The following is a 25,843-nucleotide window of genomic DNA, read 5'->3' as shown; positions in this document are numbered from 1 at the left end:
GAAAAGCCTGTTTCTTTCAAAAGTAGCATCCTCGTAGAATGTTATCAATCCAGTTAAAACGTTAAATTTTTCAGACTTTAAGCACTCCTTTCAAAATCCTTTTTATTCCACTTGTTCTCTTCAGTTATTCAGGAAATCTTGGAGATATGACTTAGCTAGAATGTCATTAGCTGTGAACTATCTATTCTTTGTCCCTTCTCTGTCTGGGATTTTTTGCTGTGGCATTCCAGTAGGGAAAAATACCACACATTCCAATGTAGTAAATGCAACTTCTAGAAAAACTGTCTTACGCATATTTATCCTTAATTTAAATAATTCATTAAAAGCAAGATTGGTCTCCTGAGGGAAGTGTACATACTTTCCCAGTGCCACATATTCCTGCTTTCTGCTGAAAGCTGTTACACTTGCTTTTAACTACACTCAAATTATTTTAGTAGAATTAGCTCCTACAGGCACATTCTTAACATATCCTAATAACGCTTCCTTAGCCTCAATTCATTTGTACAAAATTAGATGGAAGACTTCTCATTTCTTTGCTCTTTCTTCAAGTTTATTTATCCCAAGATTTTAAATACTGAGAGAAAGATGGAAACAACCGTTCATTTATCTTCTGAGGTGATTAGTTTATCTTCAAGTTGGAGTGCTTTAATACTGAGCAACTGCAGAGATCTGTGTGGAACTTTGATACTGTAATCAAAATTATTCTCTAAAGGCTGATTATGGTGATAAACTTTCCAGATTGTAGTGATTCTTGTAAGAATAGGAATACCTTGAACTATGAAATCTATTTCTATGTTGGAAAGTACTCATTATATTGTAATTGCTGAAGATACATTTGTTGATCATGTTAAAAATAAAACTATTTTTTTCCCCAAGAGGGAAGTTTTTAATTTCATTTTATCTACAAGAGGGAAACATTGGTAGACAGTAATGAATAGATATAAACTTCACAAATGATCACGTGAAGCGTGGGGACAAACAATCTGGTTCCCTTAAGTGTAGCACAGATAAGGTGTGGACTATCAGATGAAACCTGGTAGGGATCAGTTTGGTAGCTTCTACTATATGGAAAATTACGTCTAACTTGAGAACTTCATTAGTTGAAATTGGAGTTGACAAAAGTTCTAAGGGAAGGATTTCCTGCTCTTCTATTCTTGTATTCCCTAAGCCTCCTTGGACATTGTCACAGAAATGGTTCTGTCTCATTCAGTGTTGGCTGTTGTGAGCACAATGGAAATTTGATTCATTTAAAGAAAAAATGTTTACACCTAGTAAATTGAAGGTGTCTTGTATCTTCTTGTATTCTATTTCAAAACTCTCAATGGGAGAATCCTCTTGAACAAATATGAAACTTCAACAAGTCATCTTAAAATTTGAGATTGAAAGACAAATGGCATTATGTTGAAATTCACAATGACTGCAATAATCTCCATTCTCTAATTCTTGTCCCCAAGCTAATAATTGTAGGAAAAGGTGTTACTGTTTCATAAATCAGTGTCTTCAAATGTCTGTTGTGATGTAGCAATAAACTGCTAAAACTACTGCAATACAAAAATTACGGCTAGGGTTAACAACAAAGCCAGAGAAAGAAGGGATCATTTCTGAAAAATTAATAATAAAAAAGTGATTATGACTTTTTCTGTTTAATATAGCTAAATTTTGTCTGTTTTTGTACACATTGCTTCTGTTGTCTTAAATACATACCCAACCATGATCAGGGGATGACTCATTCCAAATTTGAGTTCTATATTGCAGTAAAAATAATTTTTAAGTTACAAACAAGTTTTTAATGTTAGTCATTTTCATCTTCATGCTTTAAAAGCATTAAAGCTGGCATTTGTACTTATGTATGTAAATTCAGAAGTAATGCCTCCTACTTCAGTGGTAATCACAACAGCTACAGTAAGTACAATAATACTATTAGATAGGGAGAATTCTCAGTCATGAAATGCTGTTTTTCAACATAGCCTAAGATATGTTTTTGGCTAGGATACAGTTAATTTTCTTTGTAGAGCCTTACTTCATGCTGTGCTTTGAGTTTTGATGAATATAATGGCAATAACCCAGTGATGTTTTTAGTTCTTGTGGAGCAATGCTCACTCAAAGATTTTTTGGTGTGGTTTTGTTTGGTTTTTTTTGTTTGTTTTTGTTTTTTTTTTTACTTTCTCATACTGCCCTGCCAGTTAGGAAGCTGGGAGCGGATACAGAGCAGCTGACCTAGACTGACCAAAGGGATGTCCCTTAGCATATGGCATATACTCAGCCATAGAATCTGGTGTACAGATGGAGAAGGTGAGAGATATTCAGAGTGATGGCATTTACCTTTCCAAAAAACTGCTACACGTGATGAGCCCTGCTTCCCTGAGAGCAGCTGAACATCTGTGTGTTGCTGGGGAACAATGATTGAATTCCTTATTTTGCTTTGTTTGTTCTTTACCTAAGAAATTGTGCAACTTTTGCACTTTTACCTTTGAGTCTTTTCTCCATCCTACCTAGAGAAATTAGAATATGGATTTGTATATTTTTTTCTGTTTACTAGTAGGAAATCAAGAACTGGTAGTAACCAATGTAGAGGTGAAAAAATAAGTTTGTCCCAGTTTGAAGTTCACCAGTGCAGTCTTTCTCAGTCTGCTCTTTAAAGCTGTCTAATATGTCTAAGCAGCTAAAAGAATAAACACATACAATCTCTGCTAAAGCTAAATAGCATTGGTGCTCGTTATTGGTAACTTTTAGTTCATTAACTTTACTTTTCATGGAGTAGTTATTTTTGTTATTATAACTCCTTTTCTTTGTGTATGTATATGAAGTATTCATAACAACAGCAGTTTTTGCTCTTTCTGGAAGGAGCTATCTCCATTTACTTCAAGAAGATATTAATAGTGAAATATCCTGACAATCTCTTAGGATGGCTTAAGTTTATAGGCAGGGGAAGATTTACAAGCAGATCTAATATCTAGCTGGTACAATTGGAACAATATTAGAGCTACTGTTTTTCATTTCTATTTGAATCTCAGTGCATTAATTTCTCTAACGACTGTAGAGAAACTAATAATATGTAGCATCTATCAGCATATTTATTTTGACTAGGAAGTGTATTAGCAGCCAGACTGCATGCTGTCCACCTAAATCTGTTTTCAACCAGCCTTAATGTCTTTCCATCAAGATCGATGGGCTTGCTCCCTAATTTATATTGGGAAGCAACAGGAAGGTCAGATCTAGTTGTAAAGCATAACATGTGTTACTGTTTCATTTAATGACTTAATACGTAATACTTTTTCTTCTGTAACATGTTACGTAGTAGTTTATTATGTAATGCTTAATGAAAAAAAAATGTGCTCATTTTCATTGAAAAAGAGATTGTGGCAGAAAAGCAGGGATGAAGGCAACTTTGTCTTCAGAGGAAATTGGTCCTTCGTTTTTATCTTGCCATTATGTTAAAGTCTTCCTCATTGGCTCTAATAGGATTAAGAAAAATGAATTCATCTTGTATGTAGCTGTGCAAAGTGCTGAGGTTGTTTATTTCATAGAGAAAGGACACACACAATTTCAGTGGGTGAGCTAGGAAAAGACTTCATGCTACATCTGCTGCTTGACAGTAACTACCTGCTTTTCCCCTGTAGTCAATGTTGAGTAATTTATGATTCATACCCTTGATGAAAGAAAGTTAGCTCACCTCCTGTATTTACCACTGTTCTCATGTGCCAGGAATAAGTTTGCAGGACATCGACAAGCTGAGTTACCAGTGGAGCTGGAGAAGCCCCTCTATCCGAACCTGATTTGTCTTTTGACCCTTTAAATCACTACTACTTCTAGATGCAGTGATATTTTCCTTCATCTTCCCCTCAGCTCCCTCTTATGTTACACAAAACTCCTTTTGGTGTTCTTGCAGGTAATTATTGATCGTTTTTTCCTCCAAGGTGGTACACTTACAAAGCTGTAGGGAGAAAGACAGCGTACTTTGTGTTTGAAACATAAGTTCTGTTAGTTTCTGGTTTACTGTGAATACTTCAAAATGCAGAGCACAGAACAAATGTCTCTTAAGAGAATGTTATTTATCCTATGGAACATACGCATGGATTTTGTGCCTATACATGAGTATATTTTGGAAGTTTTTTTCGCATCCTCTTACATTTTGAAGGTGCATTGTAGAACTTAAGTGCCTTTCTGTAGTGTCTTGCTATTTTGTCAAATATTTTAGAGACGTTTATCTTTGATAATTAGAGTCCTATGTTCTACATGCTTCTTTCCCAAGATGAAAGTTTGTGAATTGATAGGAATCTAGAAACTTTTTTTTTTCCAAACAACAAATGCCTGTGTGCTATGATGACCAGTGCTTTGTGAGTGGTTACAGTTCTTGAGAGATAGAATATGGAAATTTGTTACTCATTTTTGCCAGTGTGGTGAAAATTAATCTTTGGTTGTTACCTCTCTTAAAGCAATAGTCAACTGCTAGCTGTATCTGTACATCTTCTGATACGAAAATAATATTAAATATATTACTGAATGTTTCATAGGAAGCTTGTTCTTTACTAAACTGTGCCTTATTTGTTTGAAAGAACAATAGTACAAAAAAAAAGTACAAAAGAGATTTCAAATAATATATTTTAAAATGAAATTTATTATGCAATTTTATAAGAAAATACACTTTTTTTAAAAGCTGAGTCATACCTACGTTACTGAGAAAAGTAACCTGTAAATTATTAGCTTTAACAGTTTTTAATTATTTTATGGAATTAAATGTTCTAGTTTTCCAAACATGAGAAAAACATTTCTTAAATTTTAATAAAGAGAAAGGCAAGTTTATAATATCACAATGTATTCTTGCTTTCCATTATTACTAATAAAAACATTTGTATGAGTATTGAGACTCTCATATGGACTTTGAGAATTTGTTTACGTGATGAAAGACCCAAGAAGTTCACATGTGCTAATCTCTCTCTTCCCCTTGTGAATGTGCATCTTCATCTTTAATTTCCTTCTCTTTCTTCTCTGCTTATCATTTTTTAATAAACAGTGGTCATTGTATCTTAGCAGAATTCAATAGTGTCTATGTGCATGAGGCATAAAGTTAAATATGCTTATTGAATTTTGCATGTGAGGTGGGTTCAAAGGAAGTTCAAGAAATCTGTCAGGATTGCCCACGGTCCTATTCTGTTTAGCCCTGTGTTTCTTCTCCTTTGCACACGTCTGAATGCTTGAGCTATCAAGACAGCTCAAGAAAATCAAAAACTGATAGTGGTCTGTTTTGTTTGTTTGTTTTGCTTTTGCTTTGGAGGAGAAAATCTGCTCAGGAGCACTGTGACATCCTCAACATTGCTAAATTGGCAGTGGAATTCAGTATGTGCAGATGCTGAGCACTTGGAACCCTTTCTAGAGAAATCTTGCACACTCATGGTCTTGCAAATCTTCCTATATATTTACAAAGAGTGTGAACCACGTTGTTAGACTCACATAGAAACCTATTGGAATCTTGCTATGAACCTAGGAAAGAGACATTTTAGTCTGAGAAGATACAGAACTTGAGAATTTACAAGCAATTTAAGAAAAAACAATGATGTGACTATTCCTCAGTTTGCTGAATGACAGATGAACTTTAGACTGATAAGGTTTATCTCATGAAGTATCAGAGTAGGATGTGCCATGAAGGCAAATTAGTGGAGAACACCTACCGATGAAATATTGTTTGGATTTCTCAAGTATTTATTTGATTTTCATTGTTTACCACAACTCCTTGTTCTTTTTTTTTTTAACATGAAAAGGCATTTCTCTTTTCCATCTTTATTAAAAACATTAATATTAAAACTTGGTTCAGAAACATATTGACAGAGCTGTATGGTTCATTTCGAGCTTCCCTCTGTAATGCAGCATTAAATTTTTATTTTGTCTTTACTGAAAATATATTACAAAAACATGCACTGTGCATACGCTTTTCAGGCATTTGTCTAAATTATAAAGAATACTCTGGAATTTTTTCTCAGAAAAAGTTACAGTTATTACAGTTATAAAAGTTGTAAGATTTATAATGTTTTCTATACTGAGTTAATCAAATACATCTACCAGTGTAATAAGTAGTCGTCTTAAGATTAGTATTCTAGAGTAGATATGTAATTAGTACACAAAGCATTAATCTTATGAATTGAACAAACATATATGTAGATTCTATGTCTGTATATAATGTATATGTTTATTAGTGTACAAGTTTACTTCAGCTCTGAATATCATCAGTGATGACACACATAACTCTAGAAATCTAATATGAGGTAGAGATTCAGGAGTAGGTCCTATGGAAAGATGACATTAGCATGGCAAGTTTCCTGTCTGTACACTCTGGGATGTGTGGTCTGAATATACAACTGGTCCAAAGCAGTTTGATTATATTATTCTCATGTGTTCCTAATTGAGTATTCAAAATAAATGAGTATCCTTATACCAACTCAGTTTTGCTGCAATGTAGCTGCGAGCAATGGAGGCTACATAGCTTGGGAACTTTTACAGATTGAGTAGCCTGTAAGTGGTAATGTTAATAACAGCAGTAATTGAATATAACCGGCTTATATCTGGATGAAACTGACTTTTTCATGCCCATTCTTAAATGGGCTGCTTTAGTTGGGGCTGTGTATATTTAAGCTCTCCTTTTCTCTTATATATAAAAATCTGAACAAATCTTATATTGGACAGATTACACTGATGCCTGCCCATCTTACTTCCCCTCCTCTTGTTTGCTCAATTTCAGTCAACGATGGACTGATTGTTCAGTAAATAGCAGATTGGCAGTTTATTCTTTTACGTGCATATATCCATGAAGATCTGTTGTTAAAATGGCTCACATTTTCTAAAAGGCATGGTTCAACCAGGTTGATTCATTGACCTTGATAAATTCATCTCAGCAAGAGTCTAACACTTTAATACAGTAGTAGTTCGTAATGTTCTCAAAATGAAACTAAGAAATAGAAAATAGTGCTCATGGCACAAATCTTCAGCAGGCCTTTCATCTTTTCAAACAACTTTTTCATAATCTACTGCATTCTGCTCAGTTTCCAAGCATTTTGAGCCCTATTGAGGTGAGTATTGAACTATTTTAGACAGTGCAAAGTTCCATCAACGGAAAATGTCTTTGACTAGAATGTCTGGTTATCTTTTTTCTTTAGTCTTAGCATCCCATAAGTCTATTTAAAAAAAATATATATATATATGTATTTTAAATTCACCCTGCATAGAGCTAACAAATCTTTATCTGTAGTAGAATCTTGCAGCATTTCCTTCAATTCACCTTTTATTCTTCTCTTTATGACAGTGAATGTTGACAGTAACCATGAAAACTATATCCAGACTGTAAGAAATCATGCATATTATCTTCACATGTGTTGTGCCCTGCTTCTTTTCGTACTTCAAAGAACATGCAGTAGCTCTAATGGAGGAACTAGGATCCATACCAAGTCTGTATAATTCTAAATATACTGAGTCTCTGGAGCCTTGAAGCTTTAGCAGTCTTTCACTTTCTGAATATTTATCTTTTTTTTTTTTATTTTATTTTAAGCTCTGAGTCTGAGACCTGTCGTGCCAGGTTTCAGCCTAAAGCAAAACTTTACATCTGAGTTACACGGTGTGCCTTGTTTAGACATACAGATATTTAATCACTTATTTGGTCTGAGTGTTCCTAACATATTTTAATTGACAGCCCATTGTAGCAACTTTTTTGATGTTTTTCTTCACTGGTTTGGTATTACAACTTCAGGACTCTGTGTATACCTTTGAAGTACATAGACATCTTTAAACCAAAAAGTTAGACTGAAGGGAAAAATTGAATTTAAGGATTTTTTTTTTACCTGGCGTAAATGGCATAAAAATTTTTCTTTGCCTTCTCTTCTACAGTTTGATGAAGAAGATCGTGCTGTGCTTTTTGACGTTTTGTCGTCTTAGAAGGAAGATTTAAGCTTATGAATAGAAGTTTTCTTATATTCATTAATTTTCACCCTCCTTTGTGTAACCTGCTTTCTTGTGGAAAGTCTTAGATTGTTTGCCATATATTTTTATGAAATGCTTCTATGCCTTTTGCCAAATACTATGACATTGATTAATGGTTTGAACTTAATCCATTATGTTAAAAACTTGCTGGAAGAAGATTAAATGAACAGTTTTACATAAATTAATTCCAGAATGTTTATTGATTATAAATGTTCTTCACTATTTGTTTCATCATTTTATGTGCATAAAAAGTTGGCTATTCTTGCTGTTCATCAGAAATAAATATTCATGCTCATAGTTTTGCTAAATACAGCATAGATTTCATCTGCCCTAAGACAATGTTTTCACAGTCGTTCCATTACCTATGTAAATTTTTCATAGTTAAAATTAATAATACTTGTTTACATTAGAAATATGAATCACTAATTTGATAATGTTTGATAACAAAAGTTACTCCAGATGATAATCGTGCTTTTCTTACATAAACAAATACAGGATACTATTAGGAATAGCCCAAGTTGCCTTCATATGTTCCCTGTGCTGAATAGGAGTTGTTCCACTAAAAATAGATCTTTGTGCCATTGTAAAATGGGCTTTGTTATCTTGGTGCATTCAGTTTCAATTATTTGAATTAATTGTAAATATAGCATAAGAGCCACTTCAGAGAACTGTTCTTTTTGCAAACCTATCATTAAAATCTTTACTGTTTGAATATACATCATTTTCAGTAGTGAAAATTTAAAAAGCTAAGTTCCGTTTACAGTTACTCAGATGCAAACCTACAGTTTCTGTTATGTATTTATTGACTCGCAAGCAGTTCATTCCTTTTTGGGTTTTATGTAGATGTTACTGATTTTTCCAGTACATTCTTCTGATGGTGCGCAAGCAAAATAGAAACTGAAATTACTTCATTAGTGGCCTCATGAATTCTGCTATATTCCAAGGAACTAAATCCCAAGTAGTTAGCTTGTTGTTCCTTGAAAATTCCAGATTTTTATGTACTTTCCAATTTTCATCATGATTAAATTGACTTTTTTGTATTTTCTAAGAAAGGTGGGAATGATGCTAACTTCTGCAAATAAATTCTCTTAAAGATGCTCTGTTTCAACATATATTTCTATGACACATTTCTTACTCTTTTCTTTTGGAAATTTTTTTCACTGCGTTTTTGCTTAATAACAACAAAGCGGTTTTGAATTTAGATTTGCAAAATATTTCAAGGAAGTAGACATTTTCATTTCTTTAACATTTTTAATGAGATTGTGAGAGAATAAGCTCATTCAGCCCTGCCGTTTTGTCTACTCTACTAAAATATTTACTAGCAAGATCTCTCACTTTATAAAGTGTTTTTAGTATTTGAAGGGGAAAGAAACCAAGTTGTGTAGAATCATGTATGTGACAGGCATAATCTCTAGTCATGCGGATAAGCAAGTAAGTTGCTCCCAAGATGCTTCTTGAATGCACTAGTGAGCAGAGTTTTATTTCTGTAGCAAGTTACTTTCCTCGCTACTAAGCTATCCTTGACCTCAAACTTGGTCTAATTGAATACACAAAGCGTGAGTGAAATAATTTTTTTAACCTGCTCTAGACCCCAACTGAATTTGACAAAACTCTCTTCATTCTGTAGACCCAATAATGATATCTTAATTATACCCCCCACTGTAGAGGATACATCATGTCTGGGTGCAAGCTATAAAGGGAGACTGTGACCTTTTCTGGTGCTGTATTAGTTTTTCAGATTACTTTTTACTTCTTTCTCTGGGAGAAGGAGTTGAGAAAGGAGGAAAAAAGAAAAGAAAAAACAATCATAAACAAAAATACATTATAGTGGTCTGATTACTTGATAGAAGAAGAATGGTATGCTTTTATGGCATGTTAGGTGTCTTTAACAAGCAGTTAAGTAACAATTATGGCTACTGCCATAAGCATTAGGTGGATGCTGGAATAATTATCTTCTAGCTGTTTTTCAGAGTGACTGCATCTCTGCATGTGAAAGGAGTGTATTCACTCTCAGGACATGCAGAATCCAAAAATCATTTATCTTTGGAGTACGAGCACTCTTTACTTGCACATTTCTTGTCTGTTTGGGAGCACGGAAGGGTACTGGAAGTCCTTGTCAGGCTTTCTTTAACAGCTCAGAATGTCTGTGTGCTTGCTTGTGCATTTCAAGGGCAATTGGCTACTCCCACAGAGATGAACACAGTATTGTGCCCATACATTCAAATTCCTGAGTTTTAGGATTTAACTTTTGTTTCTGGAAGAAAGCAGAAGTAATATTTTTCTTCTTTTCTCATTAAAGGCTGGAAGGTATCAGTATGGCAGTAACTTATTGTCCTGTTTTGGAGAAGCTTTGTTTGTTGTGGGTTTGTTTATTTACTTTTATACATTCCTACTTTCGCAATGTCACTAAATTGCTTTGCTGTGTGAAGGTGATCTTCTCACTCTATCATGTTGTCTCCTCTACCCAGCTCTCCTTACTACTTGCTGGCCAAAATAAGTGTAGTCTCTGTTGAAGGTCAAATGTCTTTTCCTAAGTCTCTAAACAGTTATGCTTCCGAAAAAAGGTTGCCCATCGGGCACTGATCATACACTTAAGTGATATTAAGGCTGTTTACTTGTTCATTTATCTATGTACTGATAGCTGAGTCCAAAGAAGGCAAAATTTTCCTGAATAAGATTGGTAATGCAGTAGGCAATAAACTCCATTGTGCTACTCTAATGTGGCATTAGCTGCATCAGAACATCACTGCTGATTTTTATGGAGATGCAAGTAAGTATATCAATCCAAAAGTAAGAGAGATGTCAGCATTGTAATTTATTTTAACATAATTCCTTTAGAGATGAATTAAATAAAGAATATTAAATATATTAGATTGCAAGATAGCAGCCTTCTGAGTAGGTATGTAGTAATATATATTTGTTTTTTTAATTGAGTTCTAAGAGTGTGTTGAGCTCTGTATAAGAGCTCCTGATCATGATGGTAGACCATTGCCCAAGAAGCTTTAGGTTCCAGGTTGTATTGGAGTCACTGTCAATTTCGTATTTTAGTTACATATATAAAGATCAGTATTAGGGATAAGCCACATATATATATATATTTTTTCTCTCTCTCTTCAGAGGCCGAAGTTGAAAATATAAAGATGAGGGCTTCCTACCCAATTTTCCATTTAGGAAGGAAAAAAAGAAAAACAAAACAAAAAAAAAATGTTTAAATTTTCCAGCTGATGCTTTATGCTGTGATATTTTATGTTAGGCTGCCTCAGCCACGTCAAATGATATAAAGTTGCATGATGTAATTATGTGACTTGCATTGAGTTATCTCAATATGACATTACCAGGCAGGCAACTTGATTTACAGGACATACTTTCCGGGAAACTGCAGATAACTTTTGGAGAGTGAAAAGCAGTTTGTAATGGCTTCCTCTGGTAGTCCATCAGTCCTGATGTTCTTTGGTGTATTTATTACCGATTTGGTGACTGGGTTGGTGAATGTTGCTGATAACAGAAAATTATTTATGTTAAAGAGAACCATGAAGAGTAACATTTCTTGACATATCAGGTCAAGCTGGACAGCTGAATAACATGTTGATAACATGGTAGTGATAAAGTTGAAATGTATAACCATAATATTTTAACATGGAAGGTTAATCTCCTCCATTGTGGTTTTAATTTTTAATATATTGGTGGGTACAGAACTGGACAGTATTGGTAAGATCTTATGCTGAGATCCATGCTTCCATCTTCAATATCTATTGGAATGCAGAATTATTTTTCCTTAGAGAAATACTGTCCTCCAAGTATGTTCTTGTATATCGTCCTGTTGAAGAAGGTATCCTCTCTGTATTTTGTTTGTTGCAGCAACCAATGAGGATGATAGTTTGTTTTCCTCTTTAATCAGACAGTACTGACTTAAGACATTTCTTCTACATGTTCTCAGTGGAAAAACAGAATAGACAAATAGGTGATGGTTTGTAGCAAAGCTGCAGTAGCCTCTGTTTAAAAAAAAAAAAAAAAACTCTGAATATCATAGAAATGTTTATACCTACTTATGTTTGTGATCTGTTAATAGTTTTATTTTGATCTTTCTCCTGGCCTTTGGTATTGAGAACTTCTTTCATCTGACTTTAATTCTTGCTTGAGCTACCTGTGCTTGTACAGCACCATCTGTTTCAGTTTCTCTATTACTTTCCAAGAGTCAGTGAAAATCGTTGTTGTCATACCAGTAAAAGAAAAAGCTTAGATCTTCTATCTCCTGCCGTGCTCCCCAATCTATTTGGAAAAAAGTTCTGAGGAATGGCAGCATGAGTATATAAAGAATTTACTCGTGCTGTAGATTTAACCCCCTATTTTTTGAAACTTGAAATGAAAATGTGTATGCGTGGAGACAGTGGTTTTCAATACAGATAGCAAAATTACTAAGAATTTCTGTAGTCTTTTAAAACAGAATTTTTAAAATAAGTTTAAAGAAAACTTATCCAAGATTTTTATTAAGTGGTTAATTGGCAGAGATTGATTATAAATCAGTCTTGAAAGTGGTCTTCCAGTAGTTTCTCACAAACCAGTGATCTTTCAGGATTTGTATTCGTAGTAATTTATGTATCTGCTTATGAATGTCAGAGCTATGCAAATCAATGACATAAATACAGTTTATTCTCTGTTTAGTTCTACCAACTTTATTGTGTCAATTATTGAACAAGTAATTTGCTGCACAAGAATTAGGATTTATTTTACTTGTCTCCTTGATTTAGGAATAAATCAGTCAAAAATAGTGCTATCTCTATATTGTTAACAATGAAGAGGGCATTACTAATGACAAAATATTAAATGTTTATATTGGGTAAATTCAAATTACTGTTTACTGTAATCTTAAGTTTGTCATTTGAACTGGAAATAGACAAAAAGGAGTAGAAGGATCACTGAATTTCATCTGATCTTATTTTAGTAGAAGATGAGAAAAATCAATGCAGGGAAGACATAGGAAATAGAAAGTGTTGAAAGATAAATGAAGGTATTTCATCTAGCAGTGAATATACTATGGCAAAAAATGATCCAATGTAGATGAAAAATAGAAGGTCAGAAGGAGGCATCTATAAGGTGTGAAATGTCTGGACTGAAGGATAGGTAGAAATATTAAAGAATCAAGGCAAGTATATGTAGAACATCTGATATGAAATGTAAAAATGGAGAAAAAATAATAATAAAAAAAAAGTAAGAGGTTAGGATGAGTAAAATATGTTTGAAGTGCCTAAAGGAATAAGGTGATGCTGAAGGAGACTGTAAGTCACTGTAAAACTTGTTCAGAATTACCTCTTATGAGAAGTTTGTACAGTAAAAAAAAATCATACATGCATACTAATAATTTAAAAATCAGCTGAACACGTGTAAATAGCAATAGCATGTATTTGGCTATGTAAGCCTTTAAGTTCTTCCAGATGTGAAGGTGGCTGGCAGGAGGTCTGTTGAAATAAAATTTTACAATGTTTTAATTTGCCTGTTTTGGAGAATTACACCCCCAAGAAGAAAGAATTAGAACACAGCAGGAATGATCAGAATGATGCAGTTGGCAAGTAATTTTGTTTGCTTTATCACTTGTAATAAGTGCTTAGTATTAGATGTAGGAATAAATAATTGCTAAATCAACAAAGATACAATCAGATCTTTAGTTGTGGAACAAGTTATAGTGGATAAAGAGGTTTCCAACTTTCATTTTGGCTGTGTTTTATAGCTACTTCGATTCCCTGTAGGCAGGTGTCCATACAGACACTACCTTGCCAGAATCAAGAGACTAACTTTGTAGCTTTAAATGCTCCCGCACATCTGTCTTAAGAATGCAGGAGATGTAATTAAAGCATTAAAACATAAAAGGATGTGTAGATCTAAAATTGGATAACCACAAAGGAACTGGGTTCATGTAAGAAGTGTTTTAAATGTTTTTTCTTCTTCCTCACATCCTTTTAATAATATGTTGAAAGACTGGATGAGGAAAAAACAGCTATTTTGGCAGACTCTGGTGAGCAAGAGAGCGAGATTCAAGCAAATTGCCTGAAATTTCAGTACGCGTTTCTCAGAGATTGTTAGTAAGCTGAAACATAAATAGTGGTTAGATTATACTACAAAGAACTTCAGATGTTTCAACTCGTGTCCTTATAGATGAGACCTTTTGCTGCATTTGTTGTTGGAGGACATTATGTAGTGTTTTTCTGCACGTTGATGTATTGCGTGTTGGTAAAATGCTTACACCTTCTTACACAGTTACCAGTGCAAATTATTTGAAGGAAAAAAAAAAAGTAAATGAGAGCATCTTGCAGTGTGATAAGCCAGCAGAACTTTCACAATTGGTATGTACTTGTATGTTAAAAATAATAATAAAAATTTGTGAAAATAAAAAATAAATCAGCATATAGCAACAGATAATCTTGTATCCTTTTTATTAAGAAAATACTTGTTTTTATTCATTCTTCCTTAGGGTAAAATGGGTTTGCTTATCCATAGTGCAGTGAATTTACAGGTAGTGGGGAAAAAAACTTTGCCCAGAGTTTGGCTCACTCCTTTATTGTAATAGGGACTGGCTATGAAGTTTTTCTCTATGTTTATCAGGTCCAGGGATTTGGACTGTACCCAGGTTACTTGTCTTATCTTTTCATTGGTAATAGCAAGGATGACACAGAACCTTCAGTGAGTAATTTTGAATTAAAAATACTAATTCTTAATAGACATTTAATACTCTCAATTTGTGAAGTAGTGTACGGTCCATTAACTTATTTAAGTCTCTGTCTCTTCCAAAAAATGAATGGAGGTTCCTTTGGCAGGGGATTTCTGATCTTGGTTGGTTGCTTGTAAGAGAAGCAGATAGCACAAAATCTCCTAGTTGTTGATCTTTTCCTAGAAATAAAATCATTTATCCTATTCTTCTCTAGAGTAAATCTGCTGTTACCAAGAACAAAGATTTTCCTTGCGTGCTATTACAGTGCAGCTATGAACTTCCATATTTCTTATGTAAGTGTCATAATTTTCCTAAAATATTTTGCAGCTAATATTTCAGCTGTTTGTGGGAAAATGCCTGCTCTAGAGAGTTTTGGGAAAAAGTGTGCATGACAGTATGTCAAAATAAAAGGTGAAAAACACCTAAATAATTACTTACTTTCTATCCTGCAAGTGAGTTGGAAGCACCTAGAAGTTGGTGAGGACATTTCCTTATTTGAAAGCATTGCAAATAAATGCATCTAACAGACACTTCCAGATAACAATGGTTAAGCAGCTGAAAAGACATGGCTAAAGCTCCAGATAAGCTCATTTGACTGCAGTGGCATTCCTCCCAATTCCCCTATTAGGTCTGTTTAATCAACTTTGCTGTATTTTACTGTAACTGTGACTACAAAATCTTCTGGGAGTGGACAGTTGTTTATGTACATGCTTTCCATTGAAGGTCCTTTATAGGCTACTGAAATACAAATTCTAATATACCCAGATTATTCTCACATGCCAAATTTAATTAGGTGATTTGAACAAAACAATGAAGTTACTATATAAAATACAACTAGATACATCATAAATAACCATATGCTGTAGGGAATTGCCCTAAATGGGCTGAGAAATTGTAGCTGAATAAATTTATTTTTCTTTTCTACAGAGGCTAATATTGTGTCTTGGTGAGATTTAAAGAATGAGAGAGTAAATAATAATGAAACATCAAGTAAAGAGGGAGATAAGAATGTTTCTGATATAAAGAGTGTCTAATTCCCTCTCAGTCTGAAATGATCGTTATTATATACAGTTGAACACTGAAATTTTTAGGGATAAATAGTATATCTTTGAAAAAGGCCTTTCTAAATATATCCAAAGGCAACAAACAATTACCAGGTGGATGAATTTTCTTGGTGAATAGAGTTTATTCTTCATTGTTGTTCTAATATTGGTAGTGTAATATCCTAGCTTTTTTGTATGCTTACAAATATGCAGGAGTTCACAAAGCTTAAGTTTTCAAGAGTGGCTTGAGTAATTTGACATGTTTTAACTCTTGATGCTATGGTGTTAACCATCTTGGGACTCACAGAGCGGATGTGATCGCCATTTATGCTGATGAAAGCTGAGTGATCTAGAAAAATCACAAGCAACTCTGACTTCACTTGAAGTGTCATAGCCTGGCAGAGCTGCTGTGCTAATTAGTTGCCTATTGCTTCGTTGCCCTGACAGTTCAAGAGGTGCCAGCACTTGAGAATTCCCTCTAGGACTGGCATTCATTGGATAAACTGAATTTGGAAGTAGGCTGCTATGGCTAAATAATGGATAAATATTTGCTCCTACTTATTCAAATGCATTAATGTGTATTCTGGGTTTATTAATTCATGTTGAAAAATTGGTAGATAGTATCTTAGCTACCTTTATATACCTGACACTAAGTAGGTGTAAAATTTTATTAATTCTAGGTAACAGTTAAATGTAGCATTTTTTTTTTGTGTAATTTCAATGGAACTAAGATTAACATCCCAAAAGCTTTGCTACTTTGCAATATTTAATTAAATAGAACTGTTTTGTAGTTGTATGCATTTGTCTATAAAAGATGAACATAAATTAGTGCCAGAGAGTAACTGGCCCACCGGATGTATTTTCACTTATGAGGAGGATCATAGATTTGCCACAATGCATATTATACTACTTGTGTCTTAGAAGATGTATAACCCAGGCTCCATGGCTAGAGGAATTAATTTTTTTATTATTATTATTTTTAAATTTATATAGTGCTTATGATACCTGAAGAAAGGTTCTTTCCAAGTGTTGTAGCTAGCTTTAGTTTCCAGGCTCTGAAAGTAGTTTTGAATGTGGCCTACACAGTGCTTCAGGACAGACTAATTTATAAATATTTGCATTTAAAAAAAAAAAGCACTGAATTGGAGATAGACACTATAGCTATTCTAGTTTTCCCAGAAAATAAACAAGCTCATTATCTTCCAGCTCAAGTTGTTCTGTGGTTCTGACACATGTATGAAAAATTTTGCCAGAATATTGAACTTACAGAGGACAGCAGAAATTTCCTCTGTTCTTCTTCATCATGCTCTTCCATATTAGATTTTTCTGCATCTTTTGGCCTTTTTTTATTAGAAATAATATGTTTTGTGGTTCTGGAGTGTTTGTTTCAAAGTGTAAGAGAGTAGTAACTGTTTCTGAGGACCTTTGTAGACTAGCACACTTTATATAATTCTAGTGATAGCTGAGGGTGAAGCTTAATGAATCTGTATAGTATCATGATCCTAGACCTGTTGACTAGAGACTTTTATTGCAGTATTCTCTCCTACTTTGTTTCTACATCCAAGGCTGCCAAGCTTGTTTGTTTTTTCCTTGCAGGAACCTTTCTAAAATTAGTGTTATATCTCTTTACCAAGCAGCTGGCATCCAGCCAGTATAACATTTTCTGCATTATTCCCATTAACTTTAGTAGCCAGCTAAAGTTTCTGTGTAGATGATCTGTCTCTTGTCAGTCCTATTTTGCAACTGAGGAAGAAGAAATTTTTCAAGGCAATAGAAAGTGAGAGAAGACTTAGAACCACGTATTATAGTTTTCTTACTTCTATCCTCTTTATGTACTAATCCATTAAAGTTACTAATATCTTTATCTATACATTAAAAGATGGGAAAACAATGACTTGTGCAGCTACCAGTGCTGTAGGTGCATTATTGCCAGCACTGGAAATCTTGGTTTTTGTCAGTACAGGAGAAACAAAGTAATAGTTGTAATTCTGACACGAAATGTGAACCTGTGAAATTCCACTAGTTCTAAATTAATTCTGGTTAAATTTTAAATTAGTCTTACAGTCACAGGGACAGTTTCTCCTTGCAGCTTCAGAATTACAAAAAGACTAACTGTGCTGTAAACAACCTTGATATTCTCTCTCCTCTCTCTCTGTACAACTTTCTAATGACTATCATTGCTTTAGCTTCAAGAGGTTGTGTGATCTAATTAGGGCAAATTGAATAAGACTGCTTTTATGCTAAAGCGTGAGAAAGTTAATTGAAATCAATCCATGTTCAGTGAAAATGCTGGAGACATCACTGATAATTTAAAGCAATTAAAAGATGTTGTCCTGAAGCAAGGCAGAAACATTAAGTCGAAGAGGCTGTTGAAAGGAAGCTACCAAAAATATTTAAATGATATTACTCAGCTAAGATGAACTAGAGATAGATGAAGCAATTAGAAATCATAAAGCATAAAATCAGTTATATGTAATCTTCTTTGAGCTATCTCAAGCAATTTCTTTTTTATGTAAAATAACAATTTAACTTTAAAAAAAAAAAAACTCATGATATTTTGTAAACAAAGGTGTACTAATGATGCAAGACAGTATGCTTTCAAATCTCTGGTGGGCCGCTCTTTATTGGTGTTAAATGCTGAAGGTATTGTTTGCATCTGGACAAAAAAAAAAAAATGTTTACTGTTCCATAGTGTGAATGTGTTATCTCAGAGGGTATGTCTACTATAGGTCCGTATAGGTCTGTACTACTATGTCTGTAGATTCTATCTGCCATTAACATTTCCTGTGCAAAAAGAGACGTTTGTAGATAAGAAAGTATTTGTTGTATAGAATTAGCAGATAGTGGTAGATGTACATATGTCGTCTTTTAAAATATTTGTGTTTTTCAATTTCCACCTCATAGTACCTTCAGAAACAAATCTGTTTCTAGACTAAATCTGACCATGAAAACTTAGCCAGCATTCTTTATTAGTGTTTAGCTCTCTTCTCTGGACAATATAATTTAAGCTTTGAACAGCATTTAGTTAAGTCTCAGCTTAGTTGGACTGCTTTTTCCCCCATCCTTTCTTCTTGGTTATATATATCACCTCTAACAACTTTTATGCACTTGCACATTACACTGCAAACTCACTTAGAAAATGCCATGCCTTATTTCCTCTGCAAGATGTTTAATCAAAAATGACCTGCAATTTCAAGCATGAATGCCTAACGTCTTATTATTAGCCACTACGTGGGACATTTTGTAACATTCTAACCTCAGTTGGGATGTAGCTACAGAATGTAAGGAGGCTACCACTGTTTTGCACTTCAGGTAACTTTTCAACTTTTCCTATCATTTGGTATGAAAGAGTATGGCAAAAGATACATTCGTCAAGATCTACATATATCTTGTTCAATTAGACTAAGCTTATTTTTCACATACTGTGAGTAGATTTTTTTTTTTTTAGAGATCAAGAATTTCACTGTTGATACGACCTTGATCTAAATTGAAAAATCAAGAAATCAAGCAAGAAGAGGGGTTGACTTAATTTTTTTTTTTTCTGCTTTTTGACTTCTGAAGGGTTTCAATACAAGAATGTACATGAGTTTTTCAAGCTTCTTCAGTCATGGACTTTTCACTTTGCTTTGAAGAGACTAGCAAGGTCTGGGCAAAATGATATTGTTACTAATATGATCTACTATTGTAGATCATAACTGAGTTCTATCCAGCTAGAAATTATCCCTTGATTACAAAACTGGTTTTGTCTTAGGGTGCCATTGCCTTTGACTCAACAGCAGCAAATGGTCTTATGGAGCAATCTGTTCATTTAAGTGTCTGGGAGAGGGAGGGCTTAACCATGTTAAAACTGTTCTCTAGCTCAGTAATGGTGGCATTTCTGAGACTTTTTCAGGGTCATCTGTGCATGCTTTGGAAACAATAAAAAATGATGATGATGATTTCATTTCATGATAGTATGAGGTAAACTGATAAAATAGAGGAAAAACTGTAATGAGATGGATTTTAATTTTCTGCTGTATGAGGAAATGGGGAATTTTGTACAGATAAAACATAAAGCAACAAAATGCAGGACCATTCCTGCCAGTTACAAATTACTTACCCTGTTCTTTAGTACTAGGATTTTGTAAATCTGCTTCTAGCTAATTTAGGCTTCAATGTATAGTATGCTGCCATCGTGTTTGCTTGAAGATCATACTAAGTTATGTGGATCTTAGCTCCATATTGTAAATATCCAACAATAGAGTTTCAGGATAATGATAGTTTAAAAAATGTAATGTGTGCGTTATGGAAATGCCCTTATGGCAAACAGCGTTTATTTCTCTATCTAACAGATAACTTTTAGGAAGGTCATTTGTCATTTGTGTTTATTTTTCTACAGAGACCCTCTTTTGCAGAAAAATGCAGTTAACTCTCTAGAACTTTGATTCATCATTTATGAGTAGCAAAGTAGGATAGTTTGATAATATGCAGCCTATAATACTTTAAGAAAAAAAAAAAAGAATCACATGTGGCTATTAGTTATAGTGCTCTTGCAACACTTTATTGCTACATTTAACACATCCATACAGGTTTGACACGAAAAGTAAAGGTACTTGAATGAAATTCTGCTGAATCATAGCTGAAGTTCATTTCATATTTTGATCTGTTCTGGACATTCAAATCTGTGCCATTGCACTAACTGAACTACAGAAAAATCTGGATGCTGATATCAAGATCTCCTTTCTGTTATCTTCCTTTTGTTTCTTTAGAAATATTTTATGCATCTGTGCATTTTGCAGTGCTTACTGCAATTTTAAATGGTAAAGTTTCTCTTTCTGTCATTATCAATTGAGAAAGATCACTTCATTACATTATTCCTGCTTACTATGTGTGGGTTGGTTTTTTGATCTTCTGGGTTATAGTGTTTAATAATAATACTGAAATAAATGTTCCTGTACACACCAGCTCTACAGCTAACAACACAAGTCTCAAGAGAACACAGCCTTCATACTTGGTGATCCCCTATGATCTGTCCTGTGGGCACGCCTCAGGGAATTCTGATGCCAACTGTCTCTTAGAACTGCATGTAGAAAATTATGTGTCTAGATACAGGTTAAGGGAAAATATTAAACAGAATGTCCTTACCTATCGTAATCTTATGCCCTTATCTTTTAGAAGCCCAATCTTTAATTCTCTTACACCACATAGTGAATGTTTTCATTTATGTTAAGAAGCAAATACTTTTTTCCCTTCATAAGTGTAGTGATTTGGGATTTGTTAAGAAAAGACTACAGTGTTTAAGTATTTTCAGATTGGACATGAATTATGAGTTAGGTCTTGGGGAATTTAGAATAGTTTGGTTTTAAAAACTGTATGTTTACTTTTTGTTCATCAAAGCTCTTTGCAAGAAAACAAGGCCATATGCAACTGAGAAATTGTATATGTAGTACTGTGCTTAAAAGTTGCTTGAACTATGTTATATCAAAGATCTACCTGCTTAAATAAGGTTACAAGAAGCTACTTAATTGTGGAAGATCAAATATAGGGGAAAAAAAAATAATCGTTTTAGACTGATTTTAAAATTTAGTCTTTCTTCAATTGACATAAATTGCAGTTGACTTAAATGAGCTGCTTTGCACGCCAGGCTGTGTGTAAGCATTCCGAAGCATAGCTGATTGATTGATGCCTATGTAGCTTTGGCATATTGTGCACAGTCATTCAGTTCCTCTTGGACTGACACAATAATGCCACTTTATATACACAATTAGCTTGCTCTTTTCTCCTGAGATCAAAGTGTTACAGTGGTTCTGAGCATTTTAATTTGTTTGTATGTTATTAAGTATCTCTCTTTCAATTGGTCTTCACCTGTTGTCACTTGTGTAATTGTGGAGTGTTACCTATACTTTACTGGAGTTGTCTTCCCACAATTCTTAAATAATCATAGAGAAATGAAAACGAAGTATGTTCTGAATTCTCCAGAAACTTATTAATGAAGAATTTTTTTTCTTTTTGTTGTTTTCTTGTAGAATCTTGAAGTAACCTAAGTTCAAATCTGTTATGCATTGGCTAAAAGCCTGATAAGCAGGTCGCTTCTTTGCCATGAGATGTTTCTGCAGATTATCCTTGCTGTATAATGGGGAAAAATCTAAAGCAAGTCCTCTCTAGATTAGTAAAAGACCTTTTGCTATGTGTTTGTGTTGTTTTAGAGTTTATTCCTAACAAACTTTTGTCTTTGAAGTATACAAATACTAGTAGTCAGAAACCATGTATGTAGCTTGTGAGTTTGATAAATTCAGTGTGTTTGCTGAAAGTTAAAAAGCTTCATTGAAATTCTGTTTTAAAGGAACTTACAGCAGTAACTGCTTCCCATGTAACTGCAGACAGCTAAACTGTAAGATATGAACACTATATTTTTAAGTTCAAAAAAAAAAAAATTGCAGTGATATCCTTGGTTGTACTTGAACTGATAGATTAATAGACCCTTACATTTGAAACCAGCTCGTCACTTACTCTAAATGAAATGAGACTATTTTAGACAGCTTGTAATAAAGGATGAATCTTAAAGGTAGACAAATTCTGGATGGAACAGAAGATTTCTGAACTTGTATTCAGGGAGGAGCTAAGATATCAATCTCTAGGATTCCCCAATCTACCTTCGGATTTTTCTTTTCAGCACAAAGTTTGTGTATAGATACGCTTTAGCAACTCCAGTAATTTGTCTTTGCCTTCTTAAATTTGTGTTTCTGCTGAGCCTGAACTTTGCCATAGGGTTCCTGGAGGAGTGTCTCAGGTAGCAAATCACTGATTTTGAAAAAACTTGCAGAAAATAGTGCACAGTTTCCCTTATTATGTTTGTTTTGTTACTATTGTTGTGCTTTGAGTTTCTCAGTTGCATTGTACAATTATATAATGACATAATTATCAAATTCAGTGACCTTAAGAGACGTCAGTTAATTTGTTCATGAGCTGGTAGATATGAGTGGTTCTACTCAGGAGCCATAATCATGCAGGCTGGAAATGCCAGAAGGGGAATTCTGGTAAATTCTAAGACAAGAGGAAATTGTGAATGACCTTATCTTCAAGCTCATGTCAAATTTGGAAGAATACCCCCAAAAGACAACAATGGTTAACAAGCATGTGATCCAGATAACCAGAGATGAAGCACATGAATAAATTCTGGGAGGAAGTACTGACCAAATACTAACAATGTGTCAATATTTTAAATACCGACTAAATACTATCAAACAAAAGGCTTGCAGGATTTTTATTTTTTTTCCATGGTTGTTTTCTATCCACTAGTTGAAATAATTCTGGACCTCAAGGACTTAATTAAGGTAATGTGAAAATATATCACTGAGGTAGTGTCCAGCAACAAATGTTAAATTTCATGCCAATACACGTGTTTTAAATGTCAAGAGTATCAGTACAGAGAGAAGAGAGGCTGTAATAAAAATGGAATGCAAATGTGGGCAATGGAAAGCTATCTGCTTCAAAGTGCAAGTTGCAATCAATAATGTCTTAACCAGGCAAAAGAGAGAAAAGAAATCCATGTGTTGTACTGTCAGGGACTAGAGGACTTAAGGCTCCTTTGGAAAGTGAAAACAGTTGCAGGCACAGTGTGGTGGAGACTTACTAATAATGAGACTGGACATTTAAAACTTCAGCAATATAAATTTATGAAGAGCACAGAAAATAAGACTAAACATAGAAGCTGGAACTCAGAGATCACTTTCATCAGCTTTCATTTCTGACTGCCTGGAGTGCAAGGTCAGAATAATGGGTAGAACCTTTCAGTGTAATTACAATCTTCTTAGACAAGGACCTTAAGGAAGTGCCCAGGATGGAGAATGAAACCATGCAGAGTATGCCAAAAGGGAGTGCTGAGAAGCAGCACTCCTGTTTGCCACAGCCATATTTCTCACTTGATGCTGGGTTTTGAAGTTTTTTCCCTTGACTCTTTCAAAACATGTCAGGAGAAGAAATGAGATAACGTGACCTGATGTCATGAATATTTAACAGATGTATTGGTATGCTTACACTTGGTCATGTCTCTCATAGACAAAGAGCTTGATTGAAGGGCCATCTGAATAAAATGTAAACTGATTAATCTGTAAAATGGGAGTGGACAGAACAGTTCATAAAGTCTAGAACAATCTTGCACAGCCTTTCCTTTGATTAAAAGCGTCTATCCATACTTGTTTAGTAAGTCTTTAGTTAGGACTTGTTAGTCCTAATACTATAGGAGTATTTCCATATTCAATGTTGATTCTTGAATTCAGAAGACTTTTGCATCTGTCGATTAATGCTTTCCAGTATACACTGTTACTGAGGTGCAGTGTTTATATGTTAAATGTTATTAGTGAAAGGATTATTATTACTGACTTTTCACTGGTAGACTACAAATAGTATGTGCTATTTAGGCCTGTCTTAAGGTTTAGGGATTGACTACTATCAATTTGGCAATCCAGCTTGTATTGTACTGGCCTAATGGTGCACTTAAAGAAGCTTTAAAGCATATTTGTCCCAAAGGCCCACCTTTTTAATATTTTCATCAAGACAGTGCATTACATCAGGATTTAAGAACTGTTGTCTCATTTGTTATTTTCTTTTCTCTTTTTCTTTCTTTGCTTTTTTTTCTTTTTTTAGCACAAATGTACTGCAATATGTAAAATGGGGAAAAAAAAAAAGATTCCTCCTATGTAATGAAAACATAGCAATAGACTATATCCTAATGAAAAGATGAGATAATAAGCAGTTTTGACATGCTGCTTGATGTGCAGAAGACAGACATAAGAGCAAGGAAATCAGTGCAAAAATGGTTTCAAATAGAGTGCTTCTGGTTTCAGAACAGGACAGGGATCAAGAATCAATGTGCTTTCACATGACAAGATCAACCTATTTCTGTAGAAAGCTTCAATAAGCTTGCAGATAAGCTGAACCTTCAGTATACTGAAATGCATATTTTAAAAGTAGTATTGCCCGTGGTCTTAGGAGTTACTGAATCTGCAGTTCTCTTGAGCTCTCAGCTTGAAGCCTTTCAGTAAAACATTTAGAAAGCAACATAAAACAAACAATAGAAATTGATTTTTTTGTATTTTTTAGATCCACACAAGTATGGGTTTTAAAATAAGTCTAGCTATCATAGCTTCTGAGTATATTGTCTATAACTTAGCCTATCATCTTGATCTTTTGTTTTCATCTGTGATGTATATGATGTACAATCATTTCATTTCAAAGGGGTTAGTTTTACGTTTACTGCTTTTTTAGCTCTAAAATACATTGTTTTTTATCCAGCTTTATACTTGACTCACCTAGATAGTCATAAAGATGTGAAATGATGCTAAATTTTTAAGATAACTTTGTTTAACTTCATGTTATGGTCACTCATAGTGAAATATCCATACCACTAGTAGCTAGGGGAATTCCAACTGAATTTTGTATGAACTTTTCCTGACCTACTATATAGTGTGTCAGCTTTTCCCTGCGGCCGACGTTATGCATGGCTGGATTTATTATCCACCACACATTGTGAAGTTATCTTTGCTTTCTAGTGGAGTGGTGACAGAATTGTCCATGTTGCTTTTTGACTCAGGAAGTTTATTTCCATATATGCAGTTTTCTTCCTGTTGCATAGAAAATGCTAGTCAGTGCTTTTTTTGTTTCTTTCAAAAAGATATTGCTAGGTAAAGTAGCCAGCACTGAAGAATGAGAATAAATTAGAATGCCCCTCAGACAGCAAGGTAGCCTAATTAAATCAAGCTAAACATCACTTAATTAGGCTTGTATCTCAAATGAAGTTAAGGGAGGTAATGATATGACTGATTTATTCCATTCCGACTGTGATATTGTCACTGTGTTTGAGATTCTAAAGGTTATGCTTTTAAGTCCTTGGAAACATAGTTCTCTGTAAAGAGGCTTTAATGTGGGAAGCATAAAAATCAAATGTACTGAGAGATTAAGAAAGAAAGCTGAGAATCAAAAAAAATTTTGTTTGGACTTCTGAATTAATGACCAGATTTTGAATAGGGCACAGTGCCAGCTTTCCTCAGTGCCAGCTTCTCAGTTCTTCTCAGATTGTACTACTGAGTACTACTTTCATATATTTTGGTTAGGAAACTAAATGACAATGTTCATTGTTTAAAATCTTACCCTA

The sequence above is a fragment of the Meleagris gallopavo genome, chromosome 13, assembly GCF_000146605.3.
Source record: "Meleagris gallopavo isolate NT-WF06-2002-E0010 breed Aviagen turkey brand Nicholas breeding stock chromosome 13, Turkey_5.1, whole genome shotgun sequence".
Taxonomy (NCBI): domain Eukaryota; kingdom Metazoa; phylum Chordata; class Aves; order Galliformes; family Phasianidae; genus Meleagris; species Meleagris gallopavo.
This window is presented reverse-complemented; position numbering follows the sequence as displayed.